The sequence below is a fragment of the Dryobates pubescens genome, chromosome Z (genome assembly GCF_014839835.1).
Source record: "Dryobates pubescens isolate bDryPub1 chromosome Z, bDryPub1.pri, whole genome shotgun sequence".
Classification (NCBI taxonomy): Eukaryota; Metazoa; Chordata; class Aves; order Piciformes; family Picidae; genus Dryobates; species Dryobates pubescens.
Window position 1 is genome coordinate 86,475,031 of NC_071657.1, and position 22,936 is coordinate 86,497,966.

At 47.5% G+C, this 22,936-nt stretch overlaps 1 protein-coding gene across 2 annotated transcripts in view; it reads left to right on the forward strand.

The window, feature by feature from the left end:
- The first annotated feature begins 21,563 nt into the window (after positions 1-21,563).
- Positions 21,564-22,936, forward strand: part of CNTFR (ciliary neurotrophic factor receptor) — a 239,180-nt gene continuing 237,807 nt past the window's right edge. For both annotated transcript variants that reach the window (XM_054178919.1, XM_054178920.1), the window contains exon 1: positions 21,564-21,743. The gene's annotated coding sequence lies outside the window, so the exon portion shown is untranslated. The remainder of the gene's footprint in view (positions 21,744-22,936) is intronic.

Here is a 22,936-nt window from a genome sequence, read left to right on the forward strand (position 1 = left end):
TCGCCATCTAGTGGCCAAGTTGCAGAACTGCACCCGTTGTTATATAAATATAGAAATAGTCTGTAGATAGTTCAATTAAGTCCTAATCATAACACTAAGCCACTTATGGAATGTATTTCACGAACGTGCGCTAGAACATGTATTTAAGTTAGTGAGTCATCACTTATTAATAATTTGATAATTAATAAAAATAATATTTTCATAATTCATATTTCATATTAATACATTTAATAACCTCTTCATCACAATCCCAAACCTGGTTGGCCACAATGGACATCAAGAACATGTATTTCATGGTCCCACCATGAGAAGAGGACAAGGCCCAGTTTGCCTTCACATAACAAGGACACTCCAAGCAAGACACCCTTGCTGCAAAGTGGAACCGGCAGGTGGATGACCTGGCACACATCCATGTGGTGAGTAGTGAGGGTGTAGTGGGTTAAAGTTTCCCATTCACATTAATTAAGCATGATTAGCTCAGTTGGAAGCAAATGGAAGCTGTAGTTACAAGCAAGAACTACAGTCTACAATGGAATGCAATGAATATGTACGAAATATACAGTATTTACAATATTATACAGGTATTTGCAAGCAGAATATAACATGGAAACCCCCTGTATCCCCTCTGGCTTTCCCAGAGAGCAGGGGAGCTGCTCCACTCCACCCCAAATCCCCTCCTTCCCCCTATAATAAAAGAAAAGAAAAGAGGAGCCATTAGGAGAAATGTTAGTTCCAAGAAGCAATGTTAGTGTTCTTATCTGCAAGGCCAGCGTTATCTCCCCAGCAGAACAGCCAAAGCAGCTAGACCCACAGGAGAAAAGAAAAAGAACGAGAATGAAGTGAAACGTGAATAATTGTTAGGGTACATCTGCATCCATCCTACACATTCTGGCCAATGAAATTAGTTTAGAACAATCTTTTGTTTTCCTTTATACACCCAATAGTGAATTGTTTATATTTTTCTACTTTTCTGCTCAAAATCTGCAGCTTAATTTTAAGGGCATAGCCTAAAACTGCTATAGAGGGGAAAGACTGGGAAAGGTTGGCTGAGTGGCTTCACAACAAAAGGCAAAGCCAATCATCCAAACCTAACAGCCCAACATATCAGGCAGGATAAAACTCTATGGAGTACCTGGCAGATTGATTATGCTGGTCCCCTCAAACCATCACATGGAAAGAAACACATACTGGTTGGTGTAGAAGTAGTGTCTGGCTTAACCATGGCCACAGCCACCAGTAGTGCCACAGGAGTCCAGACCATCAAAGTTCTAAAACACTGGTTTAATGTTTTGCCAGTGCTTGAATGTATACGGACTGATAACGGGCTGTATTTCACTGCAGCCATTGTGCACGACTGGGCACAAGGCGAAAGGGTCAAGTGGGTGTTCCATACCCCATACTACCCCCAGGCAAATGTCATAGTTGAAAGGACAAATGGCCTCATTAAGAGACATGCCAATGTCTCTGAAGGGAATTGGGACAAGCATTTGGCCCATGTGGTTTATATTGTAAATAACCAATGGGGAAGTTACAGTAGCCCCAAGATCAAGGCATTCTGTCCAGCTGAACCAATGGTAGACGCTATTGGCATGCTAGGTGGGACAGAGCGCAAACCAACGCACTCATTGCTACAGCTACAGGCGGGCGAACCTGTAATAGTGAAGCTGCCATCAACTGGTATAGTGCCCATGACATTGGCCAAACCCCGAGGGTTACACAAATGGGAAGCACTGGATGCCAATGGAAGGACCCATCACATCAGTGTGTGATGGATTACTCCTGACCTTTAATTTAACCTGCCTGGTTGCTACACACCAAGGCCAGTTTTGCCTCCATACAGGATGGAGTCTGGTTCCAACCAGCAACGAAAACAGGGAGGCCAAGATCTGGAACAAGGACGACTAGTTATCCAGGGACTAAAGACCACCATTGGGGTGGACAACCAGAGAGGACACTTCTCCAGAGACTCACTGACGATGGACAACCAGAAGAGACAGCTCCCCATCAGAGACCCATTCAGTGTTGGGCAAAACCTGATTGGACTCAGTTACATTGCTCTAATTAAGACCCTGCTATTAGACTTAGTGGTTATTGTATGGTTCTGTAATATTATTTGAAAAATGTCTGTATAGCTAAGTAAGCTGCTGTCTGCTACAGAGTGCACACATAAAGGTAATTAAGTAATAATCATTCCCAGCTTATAAAACAGAACTGCCCAATGCCATCAGGGTGGAGGTGGAGAAGAAAGAGGCTGACACCAGATGGGGGACAGGTGTGCATGTACTAAGTGAGCTCCTCAATTGGTCACAGCCCCCACTTCCCTCAGGTCTCTCACTCCATCTTTGTATCCCAGTGACAACCCAGAGCCTGCTCCTCAGCCATCACCAGCCAGCAGTGCCAGTGTCTCAGAGGCACCATGCTCTGTGTCCAGCCTACAGAGCTGTGGAAAAGATGAAAGAGAAGCCAAATTCTTGTTCAACATCTGTCCATCTGCCCTAGATATGTACATGTCATTTCCCTCCTCTATCCTGCCCCACAGCCCTCACTGCCTGCTGTCAAAACCCCATACTTTGGGTATGGAGAATCATCTGCCCAGAGAGAATCCAAGACCTGTTCTGCAGATCACTTTGATTCTTGCTGCATCTGGGTTGAGGTAGCTGGGAAAAGGATTTTCTAAAGTGTGGAAGAATTTGTTTCAGTTTTTCTCATGACTATTTTCTAGATTTTTCACTTTTTTTATTTTTAGCAAATGGTAAAACTACCCTAGAGCTTCTTTGGCTGCCTGCTTTAAACTTGAGAATTTTGCAGGTTTTAATTTGGAATCTGAAAGGTTCTGAATGAAGCAGAAACCTTTGTCCAGAGTACTAGGTCAGCAGTAAATAGAGAAAGCCTGAGGAGACAAAACTGGCAGGGAGGTTTGGGCTGCTCCATAACACCACCAAGTACTGTAGGATGATGGCCAAGAAATCAGGTCTCTGCAACGTCCAGGTTCTCTTGTACCACATGGACCACTTGCTTCCAGGGGTTTTATCACTGGATTCATCATTTCTTGGCTATTGTCAAGATGAAGAGTAGCCATCCACCCTCACCACACAAGGCAAACCTAAAGCTAGGGATATCCAGGTGGAAAATGCCCTTCACTCGTGAGCCTTTCTTTAATAGAGGTATGCTCAAAAGAAATAATTTCTAGGAGAAACTCGTGAGTTATAACTGGTTTTCTCACACATTTAGATGTCTACAGGTGTGTTTGAATCCAAGTGCCACTGTGGAGGCTCTGTGTTCTCTTTCTTGGAGAAGATGCCTCTGGAGACATGGCGGTTTCAGGTATGATTTAGCGGCCATGCTGCTGTTCAGTTGACTGCTGTACTTGATGATCTTAGAGGTCTTTTCCTGTCTTAATGATTCTATTTGCAGAAGCACAGTTGAGAACACAGAGATGTCACCCTCCCAATAGCTCGTGCCTTTGCCATATATCCTACCCATCACCTGTGTCATAGACGTCTTCGCAATTAAAGGGCAGAAAAGGACTCTGAAGAAGCAATGTAGGTAGGAGTCGGTATCTCAATCACGTCCCTGTAAAAGACAAAAGGAAAAGATAATTTCACCACTAGGACTCTGGGGTGTTGCAAGACACAATTCACCTCTCTAAAGCAGCAGGGAAATTAAGATGATAATTCAAGACCTGGGTGAAGGAGAGGCAGTGAGAGAATGTGGGGCAATCTGTGGCTCCCAAACTCTTTGTGCTTCCCAGACAGACAACACTTGGCAAAGGCTGCTGTTGTACTGCACATGCTTGAAGCCTGCCTTGGTTTTCTAAGGGAGAGCAATCCACAGAGGGAAAATCATAAATACTCCCTTCCCCAAAGTCTCCCTGCTATCACTGCAGAGCTCTGCCCACAGCTTGGGGATGCAGGAATCATACTGCATTTTGGGCAGTAGTTACTAGTTTGTTGTTGTAGAGCCACTTGGGAGCACATTGAGCAAGGGCAAAGCAATGTACTCAGGGACAAATGGCAAGTGCCAGAAGGGAAGGGCATGAATTGTTTAGTCCCTGTTTCTCAACAACTCACGTGGAGGGAAGCTGCCACTCAGAGGGTTTGGGGATTTTGGCTATTTTCTGGCAGTATTTTGGCTTGCCTGACCATGGAGCCAGGATGTGCCAGGCATGTATGGGCATGTGTGTGTGCAAAGGGAAACCCCCTGTGCATGGGAAGTTGGGAAGCTGTTGCAGGGACAGGACCATAGCCCCGCGTTGCCTCAGCTGCAGCCCATTAGCTGACCATGCTCTCTGCTCCTAAATCATTTCCTGAAGGGCTTTTTTTCAGACCAAAAAGAAAAAAAAAAAATCGGTTGGGGGGGGGGGGGGGGAGGGGGGAGAAATGGTGAAAAGTTCAAACCCAGCCTGGTGTCCCAGAGATACTTTCATGCCCAGCTCCATCTACCAGGAGCCTTGCCCTAGTGTGCAAAAGGTAACATAAAACACCGCCAAACTCTCCCCTCTGTGGGGGTGGGAGCCCAGGGACCCAGACTCAAGCTTTTGTCTTTTTTTTTCTTTTCCCCTGCTTGTGACTTTTTAGCAGTCCTTAGGGGACATTCCAAGTATGTGGCCAGGCATGGAGATAGTTTAAAACACATTAAGTTCACGGACAAGGTGTCATTAGGGCTTCTTTGGAGGGGGAGAGAGGGAGGAATTATTTGAAGTTCATTTGCCCAGAGGGAGTGCTTTCTGAAGAGGAATGGTTTTGGGGCACGGTGGATCTGTTTCAGGGATTTTGCTCTTCCTGCGACTTCGAAGAGTTGTTTCTTTTGAAGATGTCGACTGTTAGGGTGCAGGACGGGGAACAGAAAGCATCAGAAGTATTTTGCCTGCTCTGCCTTTAAAGTTGCTCTCCCCAGACTATCTAGGAGAGCAGGTCGGAGCCCCAGAGTCCTGTTTCATGGGAAATATCGACCTCTTTGTTGTTGTTGATCCAAATAGGAATGAAAAAATGTAAATTTCTGGTCAAGCACATTCCTCAGGGCTGTTCTGGAAAATTGAAGTGACACTTTCTCAGCATTTTTGTGATATTAAAATTCAGCATGCAAATTAGGTGTCTGATATATATTGCATAACATATTTTGAGTGAGTCACAATAGAATACAAAGTACAGATCTAAACTTCAAATTGAATGTTTTCACCAAATATGTTACCAAAATGATCACTTCCTGGCAAAAGGTTCAGATTCTACTGAAACAGCTTCTCCTCCTTTTGTTTTGGAAAATTTGCCTGTTGGAAATAAATCTGAGCCACGCACAGGCATTGTCCCAAGCTAAGCCTTCCCTTGCTTGGAGCCATCTTTCCATCAGGGCTACCTCGTTGGGGGGAAAGGCCTTCTGCCACTGCTCCCCTGAAAAAAAAAAATCAGGTTTTTAAAGCACTTCCATGTAGCTGGGGCTGGATTTCACCTGGTCTTCTGAGCTTTGGGTTCATCTTGATACCCACTTTCTGGAGAAGGCAGGAGAAAACTGGCCTGAACTAGAAGAGTTTCTCTTCTATTCTGTGTTAAGTCTGTGATAAGTCCCATAATAGAGCTGATTTTCAGGGGTTTGGTTTCATTTTCTGCCTCCATTTATTTATTTATGGTTTGTTTCTTGTGGTGTTGTTTTCCACTTAAAAATGACAGGTGAGCTTTTTCTAAGTCCTCCTAAGAAGACATGTTACTACGATGCATGTACTAAAGTGTGTTCTGGGTGCTGAGGAAGATGAGGAAGACAAGGAAGTTTGGTAAGCCTGTGCTGGCAGCCTGGTGAACTTGGCAAGAGCTGAATCAGCTTGTTACATTGCCTGATGGCCACTCAGCAAGCTAAGGGTCTGGCCAGCACCACAGAATGAGCCCTTGCTCTGCTTTGGGACATTGGGATACACGGCACCAGTTCAGCATGATCTGCCTGGGCATCTCATTTTCACTCCTTTCAAGCCCTTCTGGATTTCATCATTATAAAATAAAACCAAATGTAAAGATTGCCTTGCTTCCTTCAAGATTTGCTATGACCTTGTTTGGGTTATAAGCCATGGTGACTGATGAATCTGCCTGCAGACTTCATCTGTGCACCTCCCATGCTGGAGCAATACAACTCAACTGCAGCTCAGTATGCCTTGCCAGTGTTGGAGGAGGATCATATGTGGGGCTCAGAGGCCCAGAGGAGTTCTGCCAGTCTGTCCATGGAAGACTGAGCAAGGATGACAGCAGGCTGGGCGCTGCACTGGTTGATGCACCTGGCTGGAGATCAGCAGCTCTCTCTTGTGCCTGTGCCACTGACTCACTTCATTGCCTGGAGCACATCAAGCAACTTGGCCTGCCTCATCTCTCAACATCTGAGAGATAAGAGAGGAAAACATCAGCCTGAACACAGCGTCTGGTGAGCTACTGGTGTTAGGCCATCACTGAAAAGTGGTTTCTTCTTGGCCTTGCTTAGTAATGACTCTGGGCTAAAAAGGTCCACAGAGGTTCATGCCTGTTCCTGTCATTTTGGATCAGCCCTGTGTGTGAAGGAAGATGCAGCACTCCACTGCAGGACGACAGCAGGTTGTGTTTGCTCACGTCTCTGGGCAGAGCTGACTAGTGTCCGGTACAAGCCCTTGAGGCACATCTGTAGCAAGGTCCTGATGGGCTTGTAGCATCACTAACACCCAGTGTAGCGCTGCACTGAGCAGAAGGCTGGCATGTTGCAGGCTACTGGCACTGCTGAGCAACAGTCTGACCAAAGCAAAGGCTGGGGCTGTAAATAGCCCTGATACACGTAAAAAACTGATAGGAGGAAGGGAAAGTCTGTTTTGCTCTGGAGCTAATCACAAGAGAGAGAGAGTAGACCTGGCATGACTTCTGATGTTTCCCCCAGCACTTCAAGAAGGGGAAAAACAGCTTTTGAAGGCATGGCTGACTTTGTGTTCACATTGCATGTGAAACAGACTACAACTGCCACAGGCTTAGGAAGTACATACACCCCACATCCCAGGATGGTACTGTGCTTCTCCTGGCATCTCAGTGAGTCTGGGGTGACATGATTCCATGGGGAAAGGGCTTGGTACAGGCCTCAGTGTGAAGTTGAAGAGGCAGCTGAAGGGCTCCAGTGGTGATGCATATGGGAAGGAGCCCTCCAGCTTCCCAAAAAACCTTTACCTCCTGTCCTTCACCGCATTGTTGACCCCAACACCATATGAGGCAGGACTACAAATGTTTCTAGCTGTCTTTTCAAATTCCCAAAGGAATTAATGAAAGCAGCTTTTCTATGTGTGTGTGTATCATCGAATCATTCAGGTTGGAAAAGACCCCTGGGGTCACCAAGTCCAATCCTTGACCCTACTTTACAAAGTTCACTCCTAAACCATATCCCCAAGGACCACATCTGAATGACCTTTAATCCAGGGCTGGTGACTCAACCACCTCCCTGGGCTGCACATTCTAATGCCTGACCACTCTTTCTGTGAAACAAAAAATAATCATAATGCCCAGTTGAAACCTACCCAGCCACAGCTTGAGGCCATTCCCTCTTGTTCTACCACTATTCGCCTGTGAGAAGAGACCAGCACCAGCCTCTCCAGCACATTCTTTCAGGTAGTTGTAGAGAGCAATAATGTCTCCCCTCAGCCTTCTGTTTTCCAAACTAAACAGCCCCACTTCCCTCAGTCACTCCTCATGAGAGTTATTCTCCAGGCCCTTCATCAGCTCCATTGCCCTCCTCTGCACTGGCTCCAGAACCTCCACATCTCTCCTATGCTGAGGTGCCCAAAACTGGACACAATACTTGAGGTGTGGCCTCACCAGAGCTGAGTACAGGGGGACAATCACCTCCCTAGTCTTGTGGGAAACAGGTAATTGTGGGATAGCTTGAAGAGGTACATTTTTTAATGACAATCACTCCAGTGAAGGCTGTGGTAGAAATTCTGACCTTAGCCTTAGGGCTTTTTGTCCTCTATAAAGAAGCCATCAGACTGGTAGGTTAGATTTGGGGCAGGGTAAAATGTCCCTGCAAAGCTGGAGTTGAGCAGTAGCTGAGCCCAGTTCTGCAGGAAAGAAAGGTGTTAGTACTGCTCTGGGAGGGCACTGATTCAAAAATAAAAACTTGACATTTAAAAAAAAAATCTTTGTAACAGTAAAGAAGGTGGCAGGGGGAGAATGGGACCTGGGATCAAACTTGTTGTGATCAAAGCCTCACCTAGAAAACTGTTAACTGTGAAACAATGCTTTGATGTTGTGTTGCTGGTACAGCAGCAGGTAGGGTCCCCCAGGTGCAGGCATCACTGCAGCTCTGCAGCACCCACACAGCAACAGCAGTATTCTTGGAGGGGCAAACCATGCCGTGGAAAAGAATGTTCAGCCCCACAGGCTGGTGTGCACACAATGGAAACAGGCACAGTCCCTATCCATCAGCTAGCTCTCCATTCCAGTGTGCCTGGGCAGAGCTAGCACTTACGAAGTTGTAGACCTCAGCTGGTAACATACAAGGCTATGGGAAATTCCTGCTAGTCTGCTCTGCTGCAGCCAGCCATGATGGGACAGAGGCCGTCAGGAGAAGGGGAATGATCATGACATTACAGAATCACAGAGTCACAAAATCTCAGAATGTTAGGGGTTGGAAGGGTCCTTGAAAGCTCATGTAGTCCAACCCCACTACCAGAGCAGGATCACCTAGAGCAGGTCACACAGGAATACAACCAGGTGGGTTCTGAATGCCGCCAGAGAGGAAGGCTCCACAACCTCTCTGGGCAGCCTGTTTTGTCACCATCACAGTGAAAAAGTTTTTCCTTATGTTCACATGGAAACTCCTATCCTCCAGCTTGCACACATTGCCCCTCATGCTATCATTGGACATTACCAGGAAGAGCCTGGGTTAATCCTTCTGACACTCACCCTTCATGTATTTCTAAACATTAATGAGGTCACCCTTAGTCTCCTCCAAGCTAAAGAGACTCAGCTCCCTCAGCCTTTCCTCATACGGAACATGTTCCAAACCCTTCATCATCTTTATGACTCTGCACTGGACTCTTTCAAGCAGTTCCCTGTCCTTCTTGAACTGAGGAGACCAGAACTGGACACAACATTCCAGATGCAGCCTCACCAGGGCAGACTAGAGGGGGAAGAGAACATCTCTCAGCCTATTAACCACACTCCTTCTAACACACCCCAGGATACCATTGGCCTTCTTGGCCACAAGGGCACATCGCTGGCTCATGGTCAGCCTGTTCACCATCAGGACTCCCAGATGCTTCTAAAGTGGGATGGTTAAAATTGTTCTACTGTCTCCATATAGCACAGCCCAGGGACAGTATGTGCTCTGAAGGGTTTATAGTTTCATGGTGTGGACCAGCAGGTAGCCAGGTGATAACTGAATAATGTGACAAGTAAATTACTTGCACATGCAAGAAGAGGGGGGTGGTGGTTTCATTGATGTGACAATTTGAGCAGCTGGACAAAAACAGAATTTAAGGGAAATTTAACATCTACTATAGGGCTAACTAGCATAGCTGGAAAAAAGTAACTGGGTGTGGGGCACAGCAGAGTTTTTCCAGGTCTCAAATACAACAGGCAAACTTCAAAGGGAAATGCAAATGGAGAAGCATGTCTGGCAGTTTAATTTGGCTGGTTAACCAGCTAGACCATCAGAGTGAAGCAGCAGCTGATGATTCTATGAGTGTATGATTCTATGATAGGGCACATCCTGGTCCCTGCCCCACCAAGTTAACTGTGCAGAAGCACAGACAGGTCACCAGGTTGCACTAGATTGGTTTAAAACAAATAGAATAAAACCAATCTAATTGCCCCAGACAGCAGGTCCCCTGGGGACAGATTCTGCATGGTTTTGTGGGTGCAGCTCCCATCCTTACTGGGTACCAGGGAGATGGCTTGAGTATGGGGGAAACAGCTGCATCTTGTGTTGCTGCACACCCAAGTTGGACTAGGATGACCACGCTGCTGTGTGGCCTCACTGCTCTTCACAGGCACATCAGAGGTGACCAGAGATGGGAGATTTTCTTTCTATGAAATTTCTGATATGACTCCAGCAGAGTTATCAGCCAAAGACCTCACTGAACTGTTGGTTTGTGTAAAATCTGCTGCAGGAAATCAGGAATCACCCTATTTCTGTTCACTGAGAGCCCATTTCGGAGTCACAGCCCCAGGGCTGCTGCTTGGGGATTTTTGCCTGGTACTGCTGAACAGAAATAGACATGCCTGCCACCATGGTGGGAGAACAGGAAGCTGTAAATCCTGGCAACACCTGCTCCCAAGAGGGAATTGTGTTCAAAAGTTCCAGTCCTGAGAAGCCTGACAGTCTCATTTTCGCATTTTTGGTTACTATGAAACAAAACTTTCGCCTTTCCCAGCCTGAAGCACTGATTTAACCTTCTGAACTCATCCCAAGTGATCAGAGCTGGATTAGCATATCCTCAGAGCTGGGCATTGCTTTGAAGTTGTTTCACTTCAGGACCCCAGGTCTGTTGGTCCCACTGAGCCCTCCTGGTTACAGAGCTGCATTTCCAGCATCTCCCTATGTCACTGGGAAGCTACTCTGAAGCAGTCTGTGCTGCATTGTGAAGAGTTAGGCTTTTAGATGCAAACTCTTCCACAGGAGAGGTTCATTCTCTAGGTCTAGGAAATGCGACTCCTTGTGAGACCACGCTAGTAGATCTGCAATTTCTCATTCCTTTCACACAGCAAGAAAAGTTGCAAGACAACATCTTGCCAACCTTGAGATGCACATCTGCCATTTCTGGAGGTAGCAGAGGGCAGAGTTTCATGCTGGGACAGCAGCAGCAACAGTGGTATGTGAGTGGCAGGAACTGATTTGAATAATTTGGTGTCACGTCTCTATTTTTCTTTCAGTTTAGCTACATGTGCAATTAATTAAAATAATAACTTAAGCAGTCTCCTGCTGGGGTTGTTTGCTGCTCTGCTTCAGTCTGCCATCAGAGCTGCTGAAAGAGTTTTATCAAGAGATGCTCCTTGCTGAGAGCTCAAGTAGAGAAGGGCTTTCCCAGAAGAAAGACCTTTAAAACTTATGGTGTATGTCGTCTTCCCACCAATGCTGTCTGAGTGGTGGACAATTTATAGTCCCCATCCTGTATCCTGGGCAGCTTGGCAGGGCTGCAGTAGGACTTGTGGTGGATGCTTTGAAATCAGGACGCCCCCCAAGTGTAAGCACAGGATAGTCCTGTGTATATCTGGTGACACATACAAGGTACAGGAACACAAGAGCTGTGCAGCTCAGAGGTCCCCCAATATTGGTCCATAGACTGTCAGTGTGCCCAAGACTCTGAGCACTAAAGTTTTCCTGGAAGTGTCATCTTCTCCTGTTCAAATGAACTGTTTCCACCAGGTCATCACATGTGTAGCTGCCTCCAGAACCCCACTGTAAAATTTTGCTGTTTTTTATAAGCTGCTTTCCCTTCCTTACCCCTGCTCTGCAGCCAAACACACCCTTTATCTGCAAGCACCTACTGCTACAGTAGCAGCAGAGGCATACCTTAAAATATCAGGGTGCTTAGATCCAAAGTTTTTTCCTGTTGCCACATTCATCACTGGCACACAAAATATTGTTCCCTGCATCTGAATGCATTCGCATCTCATCTTGCTACTTTTTTTTTCAGTTGCTTTGCTTGCCTGGCTGATTCCCTGTCAGCAGCCAACACTAATCTATCCCTGTCAGTCTTTTGTCTCTGTGCTTTAGTTTTAAGGATGCTTGGAATACAGGGTATTGGCCATGGTTTTGATCATGGTGCCAACTAGCTCCTCACTCCACAACCCCTGCCTGCTTCTGGCAGGGCTGACAAACAGTTTGGGTGCAAACTGGCAGGCAGAGCTGCCTATCCTGAAATGGCCTTTTTCACAGAGGTTTGCTTGGAAAAGGCTGAAGTAGCCTGAACTATATGGCCAACAGAAGACAATGTCAGAGATTAAAGAGCCTGACTGTCAGGAGCAAGATAATAAACTTGTCCAGAAGAAATTGAATTGGGATTTAGTTGAATGGGAAAGCAATCGAAATTCAAAAGGTTTTAGCTAAACCAACTGCCCGAAGCAGAGCTACCAAGCCTTTAAACATCATTCATAAAGTTTAAGGCCAGCAAGGACCAATTTGATCATCTGGTCCAGCTTCATGCTTGATGCAAACCTGGTCCCCACTGCCAGCCTGAGGACTCTCCATCAAGCACAGGAATTTTTTTGTGCATCTTGTAGGAAAACAGCATGTATTGATACAGAAGGGTCAAGAGAACAATGACTCTCTCATAGTCATCATGATCTGTAAACAGAGGTCAAGCTGACTTACTGAGTCTTTCAATAAAAGGATGCCTTATGCTTGCTTCAGAGATAGTGAGGACCCACTTCTACACCCACTTTTGGGCTCTGGGATCCTAGACCCCAAAGGATGTACTAGAAAGAAAAGCCAGAACACTGAGCCAGAAGAGAAGGTGAGGAAATCCAAGAGTTTCATTTACACTGCACTGCTCACCTCTCAAACCATTACCATAAGAGTTTATGTGCTTTTGTTTCCTTCCCTACTTAAACTAGCACTGTGGGGACAGCCATTAATACCCAGCACACCTTGACCAGAGCCCTGACCTCCACAAAGGTCTCTAAGTACAGCTGTGGTCTACAGGGGAGGTCATTGCAGTTATTTATTATCACTTATTACTGCAGTGAGTGGCATGGCAGGAGCTGTTACACCCCATGTGCCAGGATTAAGGCGTATTCATGGGTATGGGTTTGAAATGGTGCTGATGATAGGGTGGAAGGGGGAGGAGGGATCTTTTTTTCTGGTCCTAGACAAGATCCAGATGTTTTGGAGGTGCTGAGAGGCAGAGAAAGGCAAATTTACAAATTGGAATTTGCTGCCTGGCCTGTTCAAAGACAGCAGGAGCACAGGGGAAGAATCCAGCCTGTGGGATCCATATATGACATGCTGCTGACCTGGGCACAGCCAGACCCAAGTGGGACCACTAGTGTGGACAAGATGGGATCTAGCACACTGAGATCTGGCCTATTCCAGCCCCACAAGGAAATTTTGTTGCTTCTTTGGTTCCTAACCTCTTCTCTTGCCTCTGCCTGCCTTATCTGATGGGTAGCATATCCTTCAGGTAACACATCCTTAACAGCTGCCTGTAAGGTGTCTGTTGCTCCCCTCTTCTGTCTCCACAGCTGTCCCAGGGCCATTTTACATCAGGACCCAAACCTTGTCTCAAGTACCTCCCTGCTACAGTAGCCAGTTCATAGATCAGAACACACAAAAATCCTAACCAAAGTAGGCAGTCCCCAATGAAAACTGGTATTCAGAACTTTCGATGGAGCAAGAGCCACTTGGAATGGTGGAAACTGGTACTTCTCAACTCTCGTCCTCCTGCATAACACTGCTGCTCTCCAAAGAGTGCCTGCAGAGCCCCTTGCTCGATACTTCTCTTCCTTTTATTTAGTCTAAATCTACCCTCTTTTAATTTGAAAACATTACCCCTTGTCCCGTTGCAACAGCCTCTGCTCAAAAAAGACCCTTTGAGTATTGTCAGGATACAATAAGGACTCCCCAGAGCCCTCTCTTCTCAGGCTGAACAGCTCCAAATGTCTCAGCTTCTTTTTGTAGTGAGGTTGATCATTCTTGTGGCCTTCCTTTGAACCTGCTCCAACAAGTCCAAGTCTTTCCTGTGCTAAGGACTCAGTACTCCAGGTGGGGTCTCACCAGAGCACAGCAGAGCAGCAGAATCATCTCCCTATCACTCTTTCCCTTCTGTTCAGGCATTAGATTTATCAAGAGTCTCTGTCATCCTGTACTCCAGAGATATCTTCTCTCACTTAGAAGCTTCACATGCGAGACATTCATTATATTAACGCAGGAAAAGGTTTGAGAAAATGATTTTGGTGGAGTTTTTTGGTTTTGTTGGGTTTGTTTGTTTGTTTTTTCCTGGTGTGTGTTTTTTTGTTGTGGTTGTTGTTTTGTTTTGTGTTTTGATTTTGTTTGTTTTGGGTGGATTTTTTTTTTTTTTTAACATTTTGGTTTAGGGTTTTTTGTTTGTTTTTATTTGTTTGTCTGTTTCTTTCTTTTCTTCAGGCTCAGCCCCTGGGTGCTCAGCCTAGCCCCTGGCAGGCTGAGGGTAGCAGATTGGGCTGTGCATTACCTTCACGAAAAATATTCCCACCCTGGCCCCCGCAGTCTCTCCAAAAGCGCAGAGCATCAGCAGGCGGTCCCCGGGCAGGCCCTGCCGGGAGATGGCACTGCAAGCAAGGAGAATCATCTCCGGCGCACAGAGGGTGGCGGGAGCTGCCGATACGAGAAACTGTCTTTTAGCTTTTACTTTACCCTCTTTCCCCTGAGACCCTGCCGGAAAAATACTCCTCTTGACACCTGTAATGCCGCCCTCTCGCTGCTCAGTATCTCTGCTTTCAAGCCAAACGAAACTTGCTGCTAACGAGGCACTGGGTACATGCGAGGTGGTTGGAAATAGCTGACACATTTCTATCGGCATTCAAGCTAAGATAGGGATAGAGGGGGAAAGGTCTGCACCCGTCCTTGCAGGATAAGACAGCCCTCTCCATGTAGAGGGTCTGCGATGTCAAACCCTTTCCCCAGCCCTCCAGAGCATCAATAGTTCAACTGCAGCTTCCTCCAGCTCCAAAATCAGCCCAAACTTCCATGGGAGTTTTTTTTTTCATTTTCAGCAAAGAAGCTCTGCCAGTATAATGGCTCCCCTGTCTAGGTGGAAAGTTTAGTTGAAGTGGATGTCACAGAATCAAAATTTATAGCACCTGAGGTTTTGCTCACTCACTGTTTTGCATCAAAGTATCGGGGGAGGTGTGGATTTTTTTTGTTTCTCATGAGGGCTTGAATCTCCACCTGGACTGAACAGAAAGGTCAGCAGCCTTTTGCAGTGCTGGCCCAGTTTCCCAAGGAAGTTTCATGGGCTTTTCTGTACCCTGCCAGATTTTGCAACACCTCTCAGGAAATCACAGCTGAAGAGTTTTGTTTTCAGGGAGAATATTTGGACCACTGGGTCTTCTCAGCAGATAGTTACTGTATGATCCCAAGATTGGCATTTCTGCTTCCTAGCAATGTATTGTCCCAGTGTTCCCTAAAGAGGCAATATCATGCAAACCTAGTCAGTAGGCACCCAGCAGTTCTCTTGTAAAAAGAGATGTGTTTGGGGCTCAGATGAAAGGCTCCCAAGCTGAGGCTGTTTGAGTATTGGGGGGAAGAGGGGGGGGAAAAAACCATTTTAAATCAAAAATTCTGAAAAGTGAAGTTTTGAGAACAGGGATTTGTTGGTACCCTTCCTGCTCTGAGGACACAATAAAAAACAGTCATGCAATTTGTCAAAAATTCCCATTCTGGCATGTTTTGCAAAGAAAAGGTCTCCATCTTGATTTTGAGCAGGAGCCAAGTGAATCCATACAGGGAAAAAAAAAAAAAAAGAAAAAAAGAAAAGAAAGAAAGGGGAAAAAAAGAGCAGTGTTAAAGGGTCACAACAGAAACATTTCAACCTGGGGTAAACAGGCAGGTGTGTGTAATGTGCTGTGATTTTGTGAGGTTAAGGGAGAGAAAACCAAATATTTGTCCATTTTGGTCTTGGCAGTGGTGAGGCTCAAAAAGAAATGACGGCTGGGACATGGCTAATAGAGAAGACAGCAGAAGAGGAAAATGGCAAAGGATGAAGGAGCAGGAAGAAGAGCGGGTGTTTTTCTTTTGCTATGGACTATGTGGTGCATAACTGTGTCCATACTGTCTTTCTTAGTGACTGCAGGAACTACCCATCCCCATGGCACAGAAATGTTCCACATAGAGGCACTGAGTAGCTATGGGATGAGATAAGACTTAGCCCAAGATGGTGTCACTAGCTTGGTTGAGCTTCTGGACAAACTGGAGTTCACTCTCAATGCTAAGGATGAGAAACCTAGTAAATCTTTAAAAAACTCACAATGCATCTTTAAAAGGTTAACACTCATTGAGAGCCAAATAGTAGAGATCACAGGAATGGAAGTGGTGGTGGCATCGGTTGTGATTTCCCACTGCAGCTCAACCCTCTGAATACAGTGAATGGGAAGTCATGAGAGCTGCTGGCAGGGATGGAGAGCCCTCTCTCCACTCCCTCCCCTACTCCCTGCACCTGGCATGGATATTTCCCAGGTGTTTCTGCCTTGCAGAGTTTGAAACTGAATCACCTTTGATTTTTCCTGACATTTCACAGAAGTTTTCTAACCGCAATATTATATTTATCCCAAATGTGAGTTTCTGGAGTAATTGTGGTCTTCAGTTAAAGGTGAAAAAGAAAGAAAAGGAAACAAAATTAACCTCCTTCCTCAAAAAAAAGCCCCTTCTGAAAATCATGAGGGCCAGGCTTTACAAATTCCTCACCAAAAGACATTTAAAAACCAGATCTTTCGCTTTTTTTTTCTTTAAAATTCAACCTTTTAATGTTAAAACTTCAAACCATTCTAATCTCTGACTTCTGCTTTCTATGCAAGGAAGATGCTTTGTGATAGAGCCAGCCCCACAAGCAGAGCAAGGAGCCATGCTGCAACAGATGTTGGCCTGCCTTGAGGTGTTAATCTGCAAGAGGATCGTGGGAGATACACCAGCCAGGCCACCGTGGGCCACATCCTGGGACAGGCCCACACCTGGCAGGTGACTGGGAGAGTTTTGTGGCAGAGGTTCCCCATCAAGGCAAGAGACAAACCCACCAAGGTATCCTTGCTTTCTCGGTGGCAATGAGAGCACGTCTGCTATGTGACTGCAGATGCTGTGGTGGTTTGGGTGTAATCCTGCTATAGGAAGGGCTAAGGCAGGGTGTCTGGGTCACCTCCTGAAGATGCACACTACCCTGTGTGCACCTTGTCAGAGCCACATCCTTCTGGACACCTCCGTGGTCCCCAACCATGACAGTGGGACAGCACTTGCTCACCTCCATAAGATGTTCTGATCCACAGGGGGAAAACACCCAAACTGACAAATACACAGGATTATGGTGCTGATTTCCCAGTTTTAGGAGAACTACAACACCTGTCCTGCAATCCAGGATATTCATGCAACAGTGATGCAAAACGTGATTGCTTTATTGTCTCAGTTCTTGACTGAGATTACATAGGGTTATACTTGTGGCACTAAGGGGGGAAAAAATGCTGAGAGAAACCTTTCACAAACCCCTCTCCTGTTGTTCCTCCCTCAGAAAGACATATGCAAAAATGTATTTTAAATATGGCTTTCATTCCATGCTGAGCCCCTTCCGAGTGAGAAGCTAGCAGCAGTGGGCCATGTGCTGAGTGGGTGATGGGATGGACGTTATTTATAACAGGTGTCAGGCGGTACTTTGTCATCGAAATCTTACCCGGCAGTAGCAGTGAGGGGTCTTGCCATATGCCAATCTCTGTTTTCCAGGAGTGCTTTAATAACACCGTGCACCAAACCTGACAACCTTGCTGCACATGGAAACTTTACCCACATATTTTAGCTTACCAGTGGGACCTCATTCCCTCTGCACTCCCCCTGCATCTCAAGGCATACTAATTACTCATGTCCAAACCGCCTGATGCCTGTGATCCTGGTTGCAACTAAGGACACATACAGCTACATCTCACCCTGTTCAGGCTCTGAGAGGTCCCTAAGGCCTCTTCTCACTTGCACTTTGCTGTGTGCATGGATGCAGATGGTTTCACCATCACCCTTCCCAGGCAAATGGGTAACAGGCTGGAAAGCTAGAGCCAAGTCCTGTACTCATTATCTCCATCTCTGTCCTTCGCACGCAGCTCCCACCGCTCTCCACTATCTACACAGGAAGAAGTTTGGTAAATGTAATAAAGACAAGGTGAAGTTTTACATAAAATAATCTCTCCTGCCATGAGTCCTGAGGAATTTTAATCAGTCCAGGAGTACCAGCAGAATTCCTTTGCCTGCAATCTTTTCATGATCTTGCTTTCCCCTCTTGTTCCTCGTGGGGAGCATTTGCTCAGAAGATGATTAAATCGTGCTGGTAAAAAGCTTGTCGGCTCCATAGCTCCCATCTTTTCCTGCTTCTTTGCAAGACCATTTGTACTTTTTTTCTGGCCTGCAGCATGCCAGGTCAACTGCTTTCTTTGCCTACCCTGTAGTTTCCTTGCCATTGTTGTGGGTTTTTTTTCCCCTCTGGAGAAACTCTTTTGTGCAAAGGCAAGAGACAAGGCTCCTAGCTCAGCCTGCTGTGTTGTTGTTCTCCTGAAGTCCAGCAGGAATTCAAGGAATGGTTCCCCACGTCTCCTATTCACCTTGCTCCCGCTGGTGGCAAGGGGTCGGGCAGGGGGTGGGTATTTTGGGGAAGCCAGGAGCAAGGAAGGCAGGATTAAGGTCTGATGTGAAATCAGGGATTTTGGAGGACTGAAACTCATCTGTGTGTTGCATGCCAGTATTTCAGTCCAGGAATCTGGGCATTTTGCTTTGACCAAATGATTCACCAGTAATCATTCAATCAGCTCTCACAATGGTTGAATAATCTGTGAGCAATTTAGGCAGATGTTTGCCACGAGTTAACAAACAAATATCTTGCAAAGACACTGGCTCAGACTCTCGCCTCATGTATACTCAGTTTTGGGTACAACCAGGCAAATATTGTCCCCTCAGCTTTGGTCCCAGGTATCCAAGGGGTCTATGTTCCTTTACAATTGGGTCAGGATCAGCCCAAAAAGTTCAGGATATGACCATGGTTCAGCTCTGTTCATGATGCTGTGAAGTATCCACTGTCTTGCTTGGGGTACCACCACTGCTGGGGATAGCACATAATGGGGTGGAGTGATTTTTTTAATGATAGCTTCCTGGTTGAATGTCAGCATATAGGCTTGTGATGAGTACATTGCTTTCTCCAAGTGGCTTCCACCAGGATACAGGGGATGGAAAAAGCAGCCCACGGTGACAGCCTGGTACTGGCCAGTACTGACTAATAAACTAGAGAATCATTTCCCTGGATCTAGCTCTCTTCCTGGACCTGCTGATGCTGCAGCATCTTTCCATCCCTATCCCCAGAAAACCACCTGCTCCCCTGATGCATTTCCCAGCAGCACCTTAGAGCTGTGGCTTCCTGCACAGTTCTTACCTCTAACTTTTCAGCCCTGATCTTGCCTGCCAGGAGGGCTGCAGGGATGAAGATGGAGAAAAAGGGGGTTGGGATTTTCTTTCCTCTTCTTCCATATCATGACTATTTCAATCTGCTCAAGACACTTTGGGCAGGAGGGTCATCTTCCAGCTCTGCTGCAAACTGCTGCATAGCCTCGAACATATCCTTTCTCTGCCTTTAGTTTTCTGTCCTGTTTTTTTCCTCAGGATCTGCTATTATCTATCATAAATTCCCCCAGAGTCCCAACATACTGGTTATTCTCCGTGGATAAAACCAGCAACAATAAACAGATAATTTATTATGGACCTTTGTCTGAGACAAAACATCGTTATTTCCCTCCAATTAATAGTGGCTTTTAGTAACATCAATAAAAAACTAGACAAAACCTGGCTTCCACCCAGCCCCCTTTGCCTATGTGACATTGTTTCTGTGAGGCCAGGACTACAGGGAGAAGTGGCATCTTTAATTTGATCAGCATATATCTGGTTGGAACAGATTGGCTTTTGTAGGTTTTGTAGGTTTCCTCTCACCCCATTCCCCTCCTTGTCATGCCCTGTCCCCGTCCATCCCTCTCCCTACTTCTTCCCCCCTTCTTTTAACAGAAAGATCAGAAAGAAAGTTTTGTGGCTACTGTTGTTCCTGCAGCCCAGGATGGCAGGGAAAGTGGGAACGTGCCAATGGGAGTATTTCTCCCAAGTCCTCTCTGCAGAGTTTTCTTGCATGTGTTGTTTCCTGAGTCATGGGGATCTGTGCTGGGAATGCTTGGATATCTGGAAGCTGAAACACTCCTTACTGCTGACCTGAATGCTGATGTTTGGGTAGCAGCACCCCAGCCTTGCCATAGCCCCTGGGGTAGAGACCAGGGCAGATGATTCCCATAATGAGTTGTAGTGCTCCCCAGAATGCCCCCACCATCTGCCCTTTGCTGGCATCTAGCCCCTGGCCACAAACAGGCTGTTTCTTCATGGGCATTTGTCTCTAACAGGCTGGGGAAATAGCTATTTGCATGCTAGTACCCAGGCATGGGATGTGACTGGGAAGGGTTATAAACCCCTAAACCTCCTGCCCCATGACACTCATCAGCCAGTGTCAACACAGTGCCAATCAACCTTCCCCAAATCACCCCTTCTTGGTGTTTCCAATTGCCTGTGTAGACGGCAGGAGTCGGGGAGCGGTGGAAGCTCTGTGAGTGTTTTCTGATTTGCCTGCTGCCCACCCTGCCCTTCCTTGCCCTGAGGCCACTTCACCGTCCTTTCTCACCCTCCCCTTTGGCTCCTGCTTGTTTGGCCTCACTGCTGCTTTAATTTTAGCAATTCCTTGGAAAGAGTAATTTTCCATAACTCAGCTTACAGTGAAGCCCTCTGCCTGCCAGCTCTGCCTTCTCACACGTGTTGCTGGCGTGCCCCAGCAGCACACGCCGGCACCTGCCCAGCCAGGCCTGCCTGTCCCAGCCTTTTGCACACCAAAGCCTCACACCCAGCTCCTGTATCCCCTTGGCACATCTAACCCTGACACTCCTGAATTCCGTTGTGCCACTGCTGGAATGGGTGCCCTGTCCTGGCTGCACGTCCATCTCTGAGACTTCAGCCTTGTCAGGAGTTGCTGTGCACAGCACAAAGGGACCTCTGTCTTCTGTCTTCACCCTGCAGATCCTTCACAGGTGACAGCTTGTGGCCATTACCTGTGGTGAGAAATAGGAGGATTCCACCATCATGGGCATCTGATGGATGAGTAGGGTGGGCTTGTTTGGCATGCAGATTGCATTGGGGTGGGAAACGTGGGTGCATGTCTCTCCTGCATTGGTTGTGCAAGAGGGTGTGGGAGTCTTGTGTGCACTTGGCATCCAGTGGTGTTGTGTGTGTGAGAGAGGTGAGATCAGTGCTTTCATTTCAGTCTGCTTCTGTCTGTGGCACCTTTGTTGTGTACTCTGAGAGGGTGCTTATGTACATGCCTCACAAGTGGGGCATGTACAAGGATGTGTGTGGAGGTGTGTATGGAAATGTTAGTGAAGGTGTGTATGGAAACATTAGTCCAGTGGCTTTGAGTCTGCATCCCTTAATGAGCAGGTAGAGAGAGTGAGTGGAGGGTGCATTGTGCAGGACAGCATGTGCGTGGCCTTGTGTGTGGGGCCACGCACCTCGAAGGCGGCACTGGGGGGAACTTGCAGCGTGTACATGCTGTGCTGGTGTGTACGTGCATGTCTCTGTGCTCACGCTGCTTTCACGAGTGTGCCTTTGCACAGGGAGGTGATGTGCGTGTGTGAGGTGCCTCCATCCGACTCAGCATCCGCGAGGTGTGCATGCGTGTGTGTGCAGCATGTCCTCGGCGGCCACGCGTGAGTGTGTGTGTGTGTGTGTGTGTGTGTGTGAGAGAGAGAGTGAGAGAGAGAGAGAGACAGCGTGTGTATGTGTGTGCGGGCGTGGGGCGGATGCGCGCGTCGCGGCGGGGCCGGGAGCGCGTTCGCGGCGCTGTGCCGGGGGGTGCGGGCTGAGCTCATCGCTGGCTCCCCGGCGCTCCTTACCAGTGGCTTCTGCGGTCACATGGGTTATGTGCTGGAGTTTAAAAGAGCTTATAGCCCCCGAGCCGGTGCAGAAGCAGTCGGTGGTTGCATGGGGTTAGCGCCGGGAGTGGCGCCGAGGAGGGCTCCGTGAGTACTGGGGACGGAGGGCGGTGCGGGCTGTTCCCCCACCCGCGGGACGGGGGAGGCGGGGGTCTGCGGAGGCGAGCCTCAGTATCCATCGACTAAGTGGCGCTGCTTTTCTGGGAGAAGAAAAGTGTGGGGGGGCGGGAACGCTTGATTTCATTTCCCCCCTTTCGTCTGGTGTTCTGCCCCGCCGCCGCGCACCTTTCCCCAGAGTGCCCACGCGTATCTGCCACTCCCCACACACACTCCCCCCTACCCCCTCAGGGCAGCCGAGGCAGGGGCGAGCCCCGTGGGGAAACGATTTGGACAACTTACTTTGCTCCTCCGTCGTGCCTGTGTCTGTGCGGGCCGGGCGTTCCCGGCGGGGGAGGGATGGGGGGCACGGGCTTGGAACAGCTCCGGACCTCCCACAGGGCAGCGGGTCCGCGGCGAAGAGTCACGGCGGGACACCCCTTCCCTGTCCCCATCGAGGAGGGCATCGCGGACGCTGCGAACGGCATCAGGTTGAAGGCTGAGCAGGGATGATCCCTCCTGCCTGCTGCATTGCATGAGCAGGGCTGGAGCTGAGGCTTGCAGGGTGGCTCTTTGTAAACTGGAGCCTGTGGGTTTCCAGGGCGGGAGAGCAGAGTTTTTCATCATTTCTCCAAGGGCGCAACCTGCCCTTTCCTCAGCTGTGGCAGTGCTGATTTGTTTTATTATTATTTCGGTTTTTTGAGGGGGTGGTGTGATTTTATAAGAAAACCGGCCGCATGGCGCTTCTGTGGAACTGCTGTCCCCGGGCTCTCAGTTCATCCCGAGCGTGAGTACGAGGGCTGCTTTCCAGAATTGCATAATACACACCGATCCCTTTGCTGCATAAACTCCCTGACATTTGCAGATCTTGGTGACTTCCCTCACTGCAGTCTTAAAACTGGACTGGGACTCCAACCAGCGAGTGAGTTGATTTGTGCTGCCTTTGCTGGGGACAGAATCTGGCTCCTCTAGCAGTTTCTTAATCTGTTAAACTTTTTTGGTATAAAGATAGGTACTTCGCCTTCACTCTTTTAGAAAGACTGTTTCTTCCCCACCCCATGCTTATAGACACGTGTAGGGTCTGTACAGAGCACAGGTTGCCGGAGTAGGATTGCCTACAAAGCTGTTTGATTTCTTTTCCGTGTCTCTTTGTGTTTTAATTTGTCGGGTAGTGTAAGGAGGTC